This window comes from Serinus canaria, chromosome 7 (genome assembly GCF_022539315.1).
Source record: "Serinus canaria isolate serCan28SL12 chromosome 7, serCan2020, whole genome shotgun sequence".
NCBI lineage: Eukaryota > Metazoa > Chordata > Aves > Passeriformes > Fringillidae > Serinus > Serinus canaria.
In genome coordinates, this window is record NC_066321.1 from 15,954,080 (window position 1) to 15,970,823 (window position 16,744).

The window sequence follows — 16,744 nt, forward strand, 5'->3', positions numbered from 1 at the left end:
GCACGTGGCTGCCAAGGCAGGAGCTATTTGAAAAATCAGAAGTCAGGTCCAGGAAGAGAGGAGTCTGTAGATGCAGTAAAATCGAATCTGTGTTACCAGAAATAATTCATTTTCAGGAAGAGCAAAGCTTTAAAGTCTCCACACAGAGAATGGGAAGCAGAAATTCCCCACTGGTGAGCCTGATGCAAAAGCAAGCTATTGAAACTGAAATTAAATATGTGGTGGGATGGCGTGGCTCTTTTTAAATAAAACAAGAAGCAGGTGTGAACCCTGTGTTCCCATCAATCTTTCCAAATGTGTGTTGTTATTAATGCACTGACTGTCCCAGTTTGGGAATGGTTAGTAATAGAATTTCATTTTGATACTAATAGAATGCAGTGCATATGTATTGAACACATACCAGCAATTCTGAAATTACCAGCATCCAACTTACCACAAATATATCACCACATATGTGTATTAATAGGGGAGGGGTTCTCTAGGGTATCTTAACATATGTAACATATGCTTTCAGTTACTTCTGATTTCAGCTCCTTTTTTGTTTATTGGTTTATGAAATATTATCTTTGATAGTATAGACTCAAACGCTGATCCTGGCTCAAAAAATAAAGAATGCCCAAGAATAGGAAAAAATGCAGTTTTCATTGGTGCCTCTTAGTTTCAGTTTTGGGTTCATGTACATGTCCTATACTTGAATTCTGATTTACATTAATTTAAGAGGAGATACAAAATGTACAGTCCTGGTGAGCCCACCAATCAACCAAAATTTTTGAAAGAACATGCGGGAAAAAATGAGATTTGGTGTATGTCATGTGATAACCTATGGAACTCTAATACAGTTTTCTCTTATTGAAAAAGTGGGTTGGTATTAAAGCTTATCAAAGTTGTAACAATGCCAAAGCCTACTTCTTATAGGATTTATCCTTTATAATTGAGGCTTCTGCATTTAATGTGAGCTGCACATTATCACTCAGCATAATCAGTGAGCAGTTTCTGTATTGCAAGTCACAAGCATTACATATCCCCATGAATACCTATAGCTCACTTCAAAGCAGAGCTAATGGCTGAGCAAATTTCAACCATGCCTGCAGAGATAACCAAATACAGAATTTCAGATACAGGAGGGCCCAACCACAGAGCTACCAGTAATGCACAGCAGCCTTTTGCTTCCAAGAAGACTACTTTGCCTTTCCAAACAAAAAGCCTTTCAAGGTGCCAACATCATGACTAAGAGCCTTGTATTTCCAGCAGGAGTCTTTGTTGCTTATCAAAGGATAATTTTTTTGCCCTTATGCCCATATGTTTTAACAATAGCAATGCCTGTAGAAAGTGTCAACACCTATCTATCCATAAATCTCCACCCCATCTCTGCTCTGCTCACCACATGAAAAAGATACTTTGCATGAGCAACCTTCCTCCTTTTGCGTTCAACACATTGCAATCCAGTTTTTCTGGCTAAGTTGAGTGCATCCACATGTGCCAGTGAGCACAAAGGGAATGGTGGAAAAGGATTTGCTGCCTACAGCATCTCAAGAGAATAGGAAGAGGATCTGGAGATGGTAACTTCTGCTTTTCTCTGCTTCCTCCAGCAATGACTTTGAAACTGGGATATCTGAACAGGGATCACTAGTTATTTGCTGCCTTTTTAACCTTGCAGCATGGGTGCTTACAATACCTAAGTCCTTACAGGAGAAAACAAAAAAACCCAACACAGACAAACAAACAACAACCCAAGCAAAGCCAAAAACAAACTAAAAAAAACCAAAAAAAAACCCCCCAAAAAAAACCAAAAAAACCAAAAAAAACCTAAACCCAACAGCCACATGAAGGCTTACAAGAGTTACAGGAGCAGTTATTTCCTGAGGGAAAGGACTCTCTCCAAGAAAGTGATGGTAGCCACAAAGCAGCCAGCACACAAAGATTTCAGTGCTACCTAGACTCTGCTGCTAAGTTTAGTATTAGATACACAAGTTTAGTTCGATGGAGTTGATCCCATGCATGGCTATGAAAAAAGTCACTAAAAAGCAACTGATTTGGGTAAAGAGAGACTGTAACCAGAGAGGTCTTTAAGCAGTAACTTCAATTATGCTTTGCATTAATTCCATCTGGATGGTCTTTTCTTCATGGACACTTACTTTGTTTGCTGCCTTGTTTTTTTTAATGGATATTGAGGACTTAATTATTTTTAAACATCAAAGAATGTTTTGCTTTTAGCAAAAAGGGAACACACAGGACGATGGCTTTTCTCCCTTCTTGCTCTAAATTTCCTGTTTCCAGTTGCAGTGGCCTAACCTTTCAGCACATTATGAAACTGTCATATTGCACAGTAAACTTAAGATGAATCAAATGCTCTCTCAGCTGAGTTTATGTGTATTTCTTACATCTCTTCTACAATCTCTGTATGCATCTTTGGCATGATTTCCAAAGCTTTGAGGCTTTTATTGTGCTTGAAGGGTTTATTATTGCTAGGGACCCTTACATTTGATTCTCTTTGTCACCACTCATAATAAATACCTAGATGTTATTATAGCATTTTAGAGACTGTTCTGTTTCTTCCACTGCATGTGGTGGATAACTTTCAGAAATAATTAAAGGAATTACAGTCCTTTTTTCTAATACCAACCTCTTTTTTCACTCAAATGTGACAGTGGTAACTTCTGTAGTGCTGCCTTCAGCTCTGCCCCTGATGCATATTCAAATGTTCATATCCAGGCCCACTGAAATAGTAAAAACAGGTTTGGGAAGTAAGACAAAGAAAGGAGTGTGGACACATCCACATTGCATGTTTGTTGACAGCAAGGAATGTCTTTCTCTTGCTATTGGTTTGGCTTTGACTCCTGCCAGGATCTCTGTGTGCTTCTGGAACAAGGACAAAATAATATAAACAGTACTTTAACATTGACACAAGTGCTTTAAATTGTAAAGTGGTAAATTATACTCTTCTGTAGCACTTTAAAAAAGGGTCTCTGACATCTGTACTGTACATTTTAAACAGAAAGTGTGCCTTGGTTTAGTAGGTCTACTGGCAGAGTTTGTATGGTCAATCTCCTCAAAAGCTGTTCTCCCTTGTCACTGTCAGTGTGGGATTATTACTCAAATTGTGATTGTGGGAACTGGCAAATAAGATGATATTTTGTACCACATTATATTTGTTGCAGAATACATAATTTGAAGGAATTATGTAAAAGAAAATCAGTCGTAATTTGGAAAATGTTTTTTGAAGCAAATAAAAATTAGTTCAGGTAGAAGAGCTTTTAATTTTAAATTGGAAAGGTGTTTGTGGTTTTTTTGTTTGGTTTTTTGGTTGCTTTGTTTATTTATTTTTGGGTTTTGCTTTGTTTTTCTTCTTTAAACAAAGACATGCAAAGCAGAATAATTTACTAAGAGTGCTGGAGAGGAGCCTGTAGTTTTGAGTCTAACATGCTTTGGAGGCAAAATTCATCCCTGACTAATAGCAATCTCCAAAATGCCCCCACTGCCTTATGACCAGGAAGGAGCAAACTTTCAACAAGTATATGAGCGAATGGTTTAAAGGGCAAAATTCCAGATTGATCTGAGCTTGGGAATACTTCTGAGATAAAAAGGGTCTATACAGAAACAGTGAACTCACTGAGGGCTAAACTGCTGGTGTTTAAAGGTTCTGATTGATTAAGATATAAACTGAGTAGCACCAGGAGTGGTGAACACACAGTTCAATATGCCATAAGCAAAGGTTTGGAAATTGTGCCTGAGAGCAGGAGAGGCCAGAGAGCAAAAATAAGAATACAAGTAAGAAATTATAAAAACAAATAAAAGATAATAATGAAAAAATAATGAAAAAAAAATGAAACAAATAAAATACCTTTCAAATGGGAGATGAAGGAGGAAACAAACACCGGAACAACACATACCTCTATAACAATGTAAAACATCTCATGAATAAGTGGAGGGAAATCAAATGTCTGGTCTTAGACAAAGACAATGACATGCTACACACATGCAGAACATTTCAGTACCAGAATATAAAATACACAAAAATGGTAGGAGTCACCTCTGCTGGTAATGGGATAATGGAATTTAATAATGACACCTTGTAGGCAGATCAAGTAAACCAAATAGGAACCTGGCAGGTGGCACAGGATGCCAATGCGCCAAAATGCCTCCTTTAAGCATATATAGTCCTGAGTCTGCCACTTGCCTGCCTGACCAGAAGGACAGAGAGAGAATGCAGAGAATGATCAGATGGGCAAAGAGGGTGGAAGTGTAACCAACACTGTACTTCATGTAACCTCCGAGCTGTCTGGGCACTGCAGCAATGTTATGTAACACAGACTGCATCAGACTCCACAATACTGCTTCACAGAGCAGGGGGACAGGGAAGACACAGAATAGTTGCAGCCCCTCATTTGGTCCTCATTTATGTGCAAGATCTTGACCTACATCTTCAGCTCATGGTTTCTATTCCTGTGTTTACGTTCAGAATTCCCAGAGGCTTGACAAAGGCCAAGCATTCACAGCAGTTGCACCCAGTTTCAAAAGGGAGAGAGATACAGCAGTGAGAAAGCTTGTGAAGAGGAAAGAAAAGGCAGCTGCTAGGAACAGCAAATTCTTACTAGTGGAGCTGAACTCCCTGAAGGACGCACAGCACAGCATCAGTGTGTGCCATCTACTAAAGTCTTGAGAACTGGCAAAAGGAAGTGGGCACAATAACCTCACCACTGGGTAGATTATTATTAGAAATCTGAAGTTTAAGTCTTCTCCAAATGCTAAACCACAGAAAGGATCACAAACCAACATGTTAATGAAAAGCACAGTGAAAGAACAATAAAATGCTGCGAGCAGCAACTCACAAAACAAATCCAAACTAATATTAAATCTTGCCTTAGGTACATCAGGACCAAGAAACACACTGGATTCTGACAACTCAAAGGACAATTGCAGGGTAAAAAAAGAGGAGAAGCTAAATTATCTATTTGCATATGTTCACTGGAATAAGCTGATGATCCCCAAACTTGAACTCTTCTTTTTGAGAGTCAGCAGAGACTCTTCCTGAAAGTGTGCTAAGTGGGAGAGGTTATAAACCAAACAAGGCAGAGTAACAAACCTGCAGACATCTGAGTTTTTTAAGGCAGTGTTGAGCACTGAGTGAGAGCCTACAAATAGACCTGCTTTTTCTCTTCAAACTTTCCATGTGCCTCTGGTGTGCACAGTGGCAGTGTGACACCAATCTCTACAAAAAAGATTCCAGAGGGTAAATGAGGTGACATATAGAAAACTCTAAAGGCTGGCAAGCCTCACATCAGTAGCAGGCAAAGTAGAAAGTAAAAGCAGAAACCGCAATACAGAATAAAATTTGTGTGCACCTGGATAAAAATGATCTATTTGGGCAGTGCCAATGCATCTTCTTTAAAAGCAGTATTTACCATCTAGGCCTCTGGACAGCTTTTGGATGAGGTCTGCAAGGATGCAGACAAGAGTGACCTGGTTGTTATGATCCACCAGTTTTTTCTTTATCTGGATGAAAGCTCCTGCTGTGTGAACAAATCAGCAAGTTTTCCTCTCAAGAACTTGCTTTTTGCATTTTTATGTTGATTTAAGGGGCCTTTGTTGTAAGGAAATTATTTGTACCTCAGTCATTCTTTCTATGAGACTGAAATAGGTTTAGTTATTACCCACAGCTGGGACTTGAACAAGAACTACCTGTCTGTGACTCAACACTCACACAACTTGAGATTAAGTTGGTGGGTGGACAGTGCATATAAATGAGTTTATAGGACTTCTATCTGTGCTTGACACCATGGGTGAATCAGGGAGAGACTGTGAGGGTACTGCTATCAGGCTGTCATCACTGCACAAGTACTGCTGGTGAGCTGGTTTCATGTGCTTGACACAGAACACACGAGGGAGAATGAGAAAGATGAAGACAGTACAGAGCAGCACAGACCCCTCATGACTCAGATCTGCAGTGCTCTGCCAGACTAACCAGTAATGAGCCTCTAGGCAAAACTCCGGAGTAGATTTTAAACTATAAAGGCTTCAGGATTTGGTCATTTCAGAGATCACCTCTGTGTGTGACATATTTCTATTGCAGAGATCATTAGTTGTGTCCAAGCTGAACCTGCTCCTGGCTTTGAAAAAGCAAAGCCCACTCTCTTTCCTTTCCTGAGGTTGTCAAGGAGTAATGCTGCTCTTTATGGCAGCTTCTGGAAGACATGTTTTACAATGCTGCATGAGTAACTCTAGTCATATCTTTAAATGTTAAAAAGAGGAAAATGAAAAGTATAGTAACACCACATAATCGGCAAAATACCTAAACAGTACTATTATCACTCCTTGATTTTTATATGTCTTAATTCTCAATATACCCAAATAAATCACAAAATTACAAAAAAAACCAAACCCAAAACAACCAAAACCCAAACAAGAATGCATAGTAATGAAGTGTGTGTAGATTTCTAATTAGTGATCTATTTAATTGATGCTTACCTAAATATTCCTGTTACTTTAACAAGTGCATCTACATTTCTTGTTCTTTTTTGGAAGCAGTAATATGCCTGTAGTACTAAACCATCTACTTTTATATATATTCTATTAAGGGGTGGCACGTCATTCTATGAAGTCTGCAAGTTTCTTAAGATTAGTTTTTATTTCAAACTGAAACAGTTCAGCCATGTAGAATAAACTGGGCTGGATCTATCATAGGCAGTATTTAAATGACCCAGCAGGAACCTGTGGCCCACAATTTAAGTCCCATCAGCATGCAAAACTTTGGAAGCATCAGAAATCTCTTTATAAACAGTGAACTTGGTAGAAATACTCAGATGCTGTTGAAATAAATTAAAGTATCTAATTCAAAGAATCACAGGTTCTGAAGAGATCATTCAGTGCACCCTCTGGCTTAGAGCAGGGTCAACTACAGCAGATTGCCCTGGGTTGGTTCCACTTGCATTTTGAATATCTCTATGGATGAAGACTCCACAATGTCTCTGGACATCTCTCCAATGGCCACAATAGTAAAAAAAAAACCAACACATTTTTTCTTTTGTTAAAAAAAATCCTATGGATCACTTTGTGCCTATTGCCTCTTGTTCCTTCACTGAATGCAATTGAGAAGAGTCTCTCTTCTTCTTCTTTACTCTCCCTAACTTTAGATCTTTAGATACATTGATATCTCCCTGAGGCTTCCCTCCTCCAGCTCTCAGCCACTCCTCAAGTGACAAACACTCCAGTCCCATAATCATCTTTGTGGCTCTTTGCTGGATTCTGTCCAGCGAAACCATATTTTTCCTACATTGGGAAATCCAGATATGGATATCTAGCACTCCAGATCTGTCTTAATGCCAAGTAGGGGGAAATTATCACCTGCCTCAACCTACTGGCAATACTCCTGATGCAGCCCAGGATACTGGGCCAGCTGTTCCAGGAGGACCCAGCACACTGCTGGCACATGTTCAAGCTGGTGTTCACCAGGGATCCCAGATAATTTCCTGCAAAGCTACTTCCCAGCCAGATGGCTCTCAGCCCCTTGTAATGTGTGTGGGGACATGACTCAACAGGTGCAGGATTTGGCATTTTCCTTTGTTAAATTCCATGAGATTCCTCTCAACTGATCCATCCAGCCTGCCAAGATCCCTGTGAATGGCAGTATAACCATCTGGTGTATCAGCCAGTCCTCCCAGTCTTCAAGCTGAACTTGCTGAGGATGCACTTGTTCTATCATCCAGGGTCATTAACGAGGGTGTTCAACAGTATTGGCCCCAGCATTGACCTCAAGAGTACATCACTAGTGACTGGCCTCCCGCTGGATTTTGCACCACTGATTGTAATCTCTTGAGCCTGGCATTGGAGCCTGTTTTCAATCTACTTCACTATCTACTTATCTTGTCAGCAGCTGGTTAATAAGGACACAGCCAGTGATGAAAGCCTTTCTGAAGTTAGGACAATTAACGTCCTCTGCCATCTTCTTGTCCACCAAGCTAGTCATTTAATCACAGAAGGCTATCAGGCTTATCAGGCATAATTTTACTCCTCTTATATCCATACTGATGATTCCCAGCCATCTCTATGTCCTTAATATATTATGAAATAGTTTCCAGAATGATTTGCTCCAACACCTCTCTGAGTATTGAGACAAGGCTGACTGGCCTGTAGTTCTCCACATCCTCCCTGTTCTCCTTGAAGCAAGATAAGGCATCTGCATTGAATTTCTAGTCCTCCTCTGATCACTGTGACCTTTCAAAGATATGTGACACTGGCCTTGCAATGACATCTTCCAGCTCCCTCAGCACTTGTGGATGCAGCCCTCTGGGTCCCACAGACTTGTTTGTGTCCAGTTTGTTTAAATGTTTTGATGTACTCTACTGAGGGTAAGCCTGTGTTGCTCCAGATGCTCCCACTGGTCTCAGGGGCCTGGGATTTTTGAAAAAAAACCCCTACAGAGTGGTGAAGAAGGCATTGAATATTTCTGACTTGTCTGCATCCTGTGTTACCACAACCCCACTCAGCAGCAGGCTCACATTTTCTCTAGTCTCCCTTTTTCCGCCAATACACTTGCAGAAATCTGGACAGTGCAGAGCTATTCAGCTCCTCACTGTTCTCTAAACTGTCAGTGAACTGGTGCCCTAGGATGGTTCCCAGACAGTGAAAGAGGAAATGCTGTTGTCCCCTTTTTAATAATACACAACAGTTTGAGCATATTTGCTACTAAAATCTCAAATGAAATCCCTTTTTTAGAATCTGAATCCACATTGATCCAGATAATTCAATAACTACCAAGCTAAAGTAAGGGTTCAGTGCTTCCTTTTGGAGCTGATGCACTTCATTCAAAGCACTGAAATATTTACTAGAGTACAAACTGAAATTCATGTATCCCTATTCTGTTTCCCCATGAAAAAGCACTGCTACTAGTGGAGCACAGTCTCACTCATGTTCTTATAGTGAACTGTTGAATATTTACTTATTGGTATAAAGTCCAGCATCTGGACTATGTTCCCTTCACAGACCAAGCCCTTGAGCTGACAAGCTGAAGTCCTCAGAGAGACAGAGTGGTAAAAGTATATTGATTTTAACTTGGGCACAAATATGGAATGCAATTGAGATCCTACCTTAAAAATAGGATGAACCAAACACTAACTTCAGAAATTATGGCAAGAAAAACCTTATTTGTTAAACCTAGTAAATATCTTTAACCTTTACTCCCTCAAACTTTTATAAACACAAACCCTGCCAGAGAGGATGTGACAGACATGGCAAATTAGAAACGAGCAAAAGGGAACCCAAGAGTCTTGACTTTAAAAGCAAAGGTTAGTGGAGATTCCAAGTCCAAGTATATTTTATTATTCTAACAAAACATGTTCCAACACAAGTGGTGGACATGAAAACAAAGCATGAGCAAACACAAATAGTGCTAGAGATCCCTTTGCCTTCAATTAGTTTATTTTTATAAACAGTACCATGGATTTTGACAGATTGCTAATTCTGTAACATAACACCATAGGAACACTAATAAAAAAAGTACAGGACGATAGTCTCAAATTTTTAACCCAGTACATAACTGAAAAATAGACTTAATTTATCCATTTCTTTACACTGCCATTTTAGCCCCTACCTGTTACTGCTATTAGCCTGAATTTAGAACTAAAGTTACTTCAAGTTTAGTTTGGAAAAAAACCTTTGAAAATTAAATTTTACCAACAATTTTCTGACACAAAATCTATCTGTCTGGCCTTGGAAGCAGCCTGCAAACAGTGATGGAATGAGGCACTTCACACTGTTGCTGCAAGGGGGTTTCCCTTTAGTAACAGGGTGTTGGTTTTGCAGCTTGCGTGCAGCTGCGTACTTAGCAACCTTTCTCAAAAGCACATTGCCAAAGAATAAGGTTTCTTCTCCATTTTATATGTGGAGAACTCAAAGCAAAAAACCAGGTAAGTTGGCCAACATGACACAGTGACAGTGAAGCCGGGAAACAAAGCCAGGACCTGCTCCCCAACTCTCTGTGTTGGGCAAATTCTTTTGTCTGTACCGGCCAACAAACAGCACAACAGTAAAAGGCACCATTTTCCTTTCACTTAGCCCAGTTTTTCTATGAAACAGAGAAATAAAATCTGTTTTTTTCATGGACTCTATGACTAACCTCTCATGTCATTTGGCTGCTTACTAGTATTGTACCTATCCAAGCAACAAAACAGCAGAAAATGCCCAAATTTCCTGAATATTCCACCTGCTGTGTTTGTTTGCTTGGCTGGAGGCCTGTTCTTACTCTCACACAGGCAGGATGAAAGCAGCAGGACCCACCACTGAAGGCATCTCATACAGCTGACACTCAGTCACGGCTGGGTCCCTTTTGCATTAATTCTTGTGCAAATGTGTGGATTTTCCCTCTAATCTTGAAGTGTTTGGTAACAAACTAGGACTCTCATTCGTGGTCACTCTGGGATACATGAATTTAATTAGCTTTCTGCCAAAAATACTCTAAGTGCTCACTTTACATAACCAGTTGCAATTTTAAATCAGTCCTTGGAGGGACAGCAGGCTGTTGCAGCACTCTGGAAATGGCACTGTCCATAATTACTCCAGTTCATCATCTGTAACAGCTGCCAGTACACACATACACACACCAAATACCAAAGCAACCAAAGAATTGCAAATAGTCAGAGAATGAACAAGTTTAGAAGGTACTTTGCAATCTACCACTTTCTCTACTGGAGAGAGTACAACATTAAAAAGGCAAAAATATGCACTGTTCTGATGTTAAACTAATTGTCAGGGAGCTTAACTTAAAAAAGCTTCTCTACACTAAGGTATTTCTTTAAATGACATCTAATGGCATCACACTGAACTATGGGGAAGAAAACAAAAATCAGTTCAGCATCCTATATGACCTATTTGTTTTAAACAATAATGCATTCTACCACATCTATTTTGGCACTTACTCGTAACAGCCAATGTCTCTGGGCTGCAACCAACGTGTCAAGCAGGAAAATAGCTCCAGTGTCAAACAAATTATGAAAATTATTCCTAAGTTTCTTTTCATCTTCGATCTTTGGTTGTTTTATGTTTCTACCAGGATTCCACTCCCCACCCCCCCCCCTGTTATTTTCTTTTTTCTGTTTCCTTTTCATGCTATAATTTTAGCTAAGACTGGCACTAGTTAAACATTGAACTGCACTGGATTTTGGTGTAGTGCTCATATCTAACTCTTCCTTTACTCTTAAAACTCCTGAAATGGAGGAAAAAAAACCCTCTACTTTCTATACAGCCATCTCTGGCCAGGTTACAGAGGAAGGATTAGAGCATCCAGGTAGAATGAGATGTAAATACATCACAGCAAAGCCTACTGTTTAAGACTATTACACTTTTTTTCTAACTTTTCAGGATTTATATTTTTACATTTGGGTATCAGAATATTTATCTCTGTAGCTTCTGAGTAATATTTTGTAAGGCACAGTATGAAATTTGACACTTTTTTCCTGCTTAACGATTTTGAAAATTCTCCCTTTTCTTGTTGAAAAATGCTCAGGAGGCTGACAACAGCCTTTTCCCCCTTCCCCTATGATTTCTATCACAATAAATGTACAACCTCTCCTCGCTCCCTATAATCATTCCTTAATGTTAGATTTCCTTCAGTCTCAGGACTGTTGAATCCTACTAGAGGGAGAAAAGAAGTCTAAGACTGAATTATTACCCATCTTGAGAAATTCAGTCATATATCACAAGCTGTCTCCTCCCTTCCTCCTAAAAATACAAACCACAGTGTAAAGTATTTCTTTTCCGAAAGAGATCTGCATTAGGTTTTATATTTTCCCAGAATGTTTGGAATGCACATTTCCAACCCAGTCTCTTCCCTAGAGGGTTAATAATTAGCAAACTGACTTACCCAGCTGGTTTTGTTCAAAGTGCCGTCATCCTCCTGAATTCAGTCAACATCTATCAGAAACAAAGACGTCAAACAAAACATATTAGGCTTCAGTATTCTCTTGCGAAGTTTTGGCCTCCAGCCAGAATATTTTGTTATTTTCTGTGCAAGCTTTATTTTTCTTTCCCTGACCAGCAGTTAGTATGGATCAAAAGAATTACTGCTTAAAAATACAATCACAAAAACAATAAACACTGGCCCTGACATAGCACTGTTCACCTTTGGTTAAGTTCTGCATCTGTACTGGATGTCCTTATATTTGGGAACAGGCTCTAGTGTGAGGTTTTTAGCTTTTTTCAGCATCCCATGAATATTCCTCTGTCCCCAGAGGGAGACAGAAAACCTCCAAGCTGTGTTAGGGCTCTGTTTAAATATCTTTTCCAGAAAGACTGAAGAATGTGCACATCAGAAATAATTTTCTTCATTTTGCTGTTGTTATCTAAATGGATTAAATGTATCAAATAAAATAAAGGAAATTTTTTAATGATTTTATGATTCTGGTAGAACTGGGGTCAACCATTCCTGCCCTTTCTCATAGCTTATGGCTTTGCTTTAAGCGTCATGGGCTTTGCAGTATATCCCACAGCTCTTGAACCAGATTTGGACACAGATCTACTTCAGCAGATCCACATGGAGCTAGGAACAGATATCTGTAAGCCTGCCAAAAGCTGTCCTGTCAGTCAGTCAGATCTCAGTGCTTTGAACCAGGCAGTTGCCGTGCAGGAAGTTGATGTTTCCACTACCATGTTACACAAAAGGAAGAAAGGGGAGTTTGTGACATTGCTGTCTCCTGCATAGCAGGGAGTGCTGCTGCCCCTCTCCTCACAGGCTGTCCTCACCTGGGGTCCAGCTCCAGACCCACTGAGGCAACAAGACCACTCAAAAGTGCATCACAGAAATGTCCTCAAAGTACAGCTTGAGTAAAGTGATCATCAGGCATTCCATCGTCTGGGTCTGTGACTTCAAGGGCTACAAACAAACAAACAAACAAACAAACAAACAAACAAACAAACAAACAAACAAACAAACAAACATCCAAAAGGAATTTCAAAGAAACAAAATCAGTAAAAAAGAAGTTTTCAATTTTTGCATATATCCTTCTATTTTTGTGCTCTTTATGTAATGATTCTGGACCTTCACGTGCTTTACCCTGGATTTGGATTTTAGGTTCCCAGGACAAGCTGGGTGTCTGTGTCCCACTGGCTGATGTAGTAGATGAATTGGATGATTCTGCTTCACTAATTTTGAAAAAACTTCTCTCTGGAGGGAAAACACAAATTTAAGTGGAGCTGTTTCATTATGTCCCAGTTGCATGGAATATGTGCCCAGAGATCTTGAATTCTGGCTGCTGAATACTTGTGTGGGTCAGAAATCTGGAAGATAGGTTTGGGCTAGAAGGCAGTGAGATGATGCACCAGCAGTCCCACAGACATATACAAACCATTATTTTCAGGTCAGGCTTACTCATCTTTACCCAGGGTGACCTGAAAGAGCCATCCAGCAGTGCTGTGAATCAAATCCCCAGCAGCTGTGGTGGATTGATTTGTTTATTTCTAAGTCACAATTATTGAATGGAACAGTGCTCACTGACCCTACCACTTGCACTGGCTGCTTATTGTCAGCCCAGCTATCCCCACAGTTACCTACCAAGTATTTCCTGCTGCTGTTCAGTCACTTAATTCTCATTCTAGTCTTCCCAAATAGCAGGAATAACTGTTCCCTGTTCTCTTTATACTTTTGCTTTCACCAGTGAACAGCTCTTCCTTTCATCATTCCTTCCATGAGGATTTGCTTTGTGCTCCATCAGAGCAAGTGGTTGAACAACCTGTAGGAGCAGCTGATACTCACCCAACTTCACCTTTACATTCTTTCAATCAGACAAGAATTAAGCAAACTCACATATACACAGCAATAATGAAAGACCATATCCTCAACCCAGACTGGATTCTGGAGGGTTAGGGGAGGTGGATGGTCAAGGACAAGATGAAGAAAAGAGCCCACATTGGCTTTCTTCCTTCTTCCATAACTTAACTACACCCAGATGCTCTGACACATGGTGTGATTGTTCCAGAGGTGCCACGTCAGTGAGACAGGCACTCCAGGAGCCTGCAGGGATAAAGGCTACATCAGCTGTGCTCCTGGATATGGTGAGAGGGGAACAGCCACTCTGCTATTTATACTACAAGTGTTTCAAAGGGTAAAGTAGCCACTGTTTCTGTAGGTATTCTAAAAATGTGTTCTTTCCAGATAGAAAGCCGCACCAAGCTGTTCTGATGCATTTCCACATTTAACTGAATGGTAGCTCATGTCTCTTACAGCCATGACGTATCCCACATACATTCCATCTTTAGGATGTGCTTTTGAAACAATAATTAAAGTAATTCAATTTGCCCCTCACCATAATTTTCATCCCACAAGACTAACAGACCATGTTACACAGCAGCAGAAATTTTACCTTCTTACCTTTTCAGAAAGAATCCTTCTGGTTTTCTCAAATATTAAACACCAGAAGTATCATGCCTAGGTCATGTGAGCCTTTAGACAGTTGTCAGATTTCAGGTATGTAACAGGTAAGCCTGCTGGCATGAAGAGTAGTTTACCAAAAAAACCTAATTCAGATGAAGCAGCTTTGGATTGGGACCATAACAAATGAAGCCTTACATGACTTAGAATATTATTTTACTTTATATGTAAAGTCTGTGTACTCCAGCTCATTGGCAATATGCAATGTTAGGGATTCTGCTTGCATACCTCACTGAACCTGGAAGCATCAAGCTCTGAGATGATATCCCAAATCCAGCGTCAGTGAAGCAACGCAGCCCAAAGCTGCTGATGAGGTGGAGTCTGTCTGTTCTCAGCTTTGTGGGGACTTTCCAGGGGCTTCTGATCTACAATGCACACAAGGTTAATGGCAGAAGTAAGTGACAAAGCAGATTTAATCAGGTTATGACTGGGATCAAAGGCCTGAGATCACGCTTTAGAACAAATGACCTGAATAAATAGCTGCAGAAGAGGAACAGATTTGATGGGATAATTTTCAGCTTTCAGTTAAAAAAATTTTTTTTTTTTGGTACAAAATAAATGGAAATTTTTACTTTCTAAAGATGAGCATCCATCTATAAAAATCTGAAAAGATACAAGGATGCTATTTTTCTCCTGTGTTTTCTGAGACACTGACCCAGCTATTGCATTCTCCTGGTCCTGTCCTGGTATTGGACATCCTTCATGCACCCACTGACAACCATCACTGCTGCTGGCCATCCACCACTGTGGGTAGCAGGCTGTTAGTTTTGTGTCTTTCTGTGCATGGTTCAGAAAGACAGGCTTCCCTATTTTTTTTTGTTAGCATGCAGAGAAGAGAAAGTTTTGGCCCATTCTGCATTTCAAGATTTATTCTGTGTCTACAAGTTTAGCTGTTATGATCACTAAAAGAAAATGTTTTCAAGCATTTTTTTCTAAGAACCACAGCAGAAATTTTGTCTATAGGCTAAGGTTAAAAAAAGGTAGGATAAGGTAGTAGAAGTACTTTTGGTGTTTCCTAGCTGTGCACTTTTGGGAACAATTGCAGTTGAGAATCACTTCCATGCCTAAAGATATTGGATATAGAAAGGGATCAGGAACTTCTATGCTTTGGGCAACTTAGAGAATAAACTGAGAGAAGGAGAAAATAGTACTTTCAACAGTGCTGTGGAATGATTACTTATGCAGTCATTTCTATGTCTTAGTTCTTCATTTCCCCTGAAAAGTAGTAAGCAAATGTCTGTACTGATAAAATACTAAAATAAATCCAGAGAGATACATGGCTGAAGCATTTTCAGTGAGTTGCCTTTCCATGAAAGGCACGAGAATCAAAATATACCACAAAAATATCTTTATTAATTAAGGAACCCGACTGGATTTTTGCTTTATAGAAATGGAAAGCCCCCCCATCAATGTAAGGACTTGCATTTTCCCTCTCTGAGCACTTTGATGCATCCCATCGCAGTGGTTGAGAAGGAGCACTGAGACTTGGAAAGCTGTCTAAACACAGTTCTGTAACATTGTGGCCGGGGCTCAGAACCCATACCTTTGTTTGCTGTCCTGTGACTGGGGAGCTTTGCTGTTTGTTTAACTAAACTTCTCAAGGATCCTGGGCAGGTTCCTGTGCTGTTTTCTCTTGCACAGCTCGTTTTGTCAGCTCTGTGTGTACCACTACCATCTACTGGCCACACCGAGACTGACTGTGTTTCCAAGCACCACGATCCATCTTAAATCATTCCATCTCAGAGCAGCAAGGACGCCTGTGGGGTTGTTCCTGATGGTTACTCACACATCTGCATCAGGGCTGCACCAGACTGCAAGATATCGCTGCTGGCCTGCAGAGCTTTAAAACCAACATTTCACCAGTTGCCAAAGGAAATATTATAGCTCAAGTAGAGGCCTCGATATTTTTGTGGATTTGTTTTTTGGTGGGTTTTTGTTGGGTCTTTTTGAGCTGAGGATTTAGAGCCCAGTTGCTGCATGTGTGCAATTTAGCTTCTAACCAAGCAAATGCCCTGGAGGAAGTGTATGCCATGGTTTTCATTACAGTGGGTTTATTATTACAAGAGACTGAGGATGCCTGTTACTACACTGAGGGAGGTAACATGATGAAAGAAAAATGCAGGGGGTTAAATTAAATGGGAATTTGTGCAATGGGAACCAGAGCTGGTCAAGTGTCAACAGAGCACGCAAACCCACAATTTTCCCCCAATGGTCCCTTTGGACTGTACAGCACAAATTTCAGAAGCCTGTGGTTCTTGGTCATGCCCCACTACAAAAGTGTGTGTGTGCAAAGGTAGCAGAGGCAGGAGAGCAGGAGGGGAGGATCCC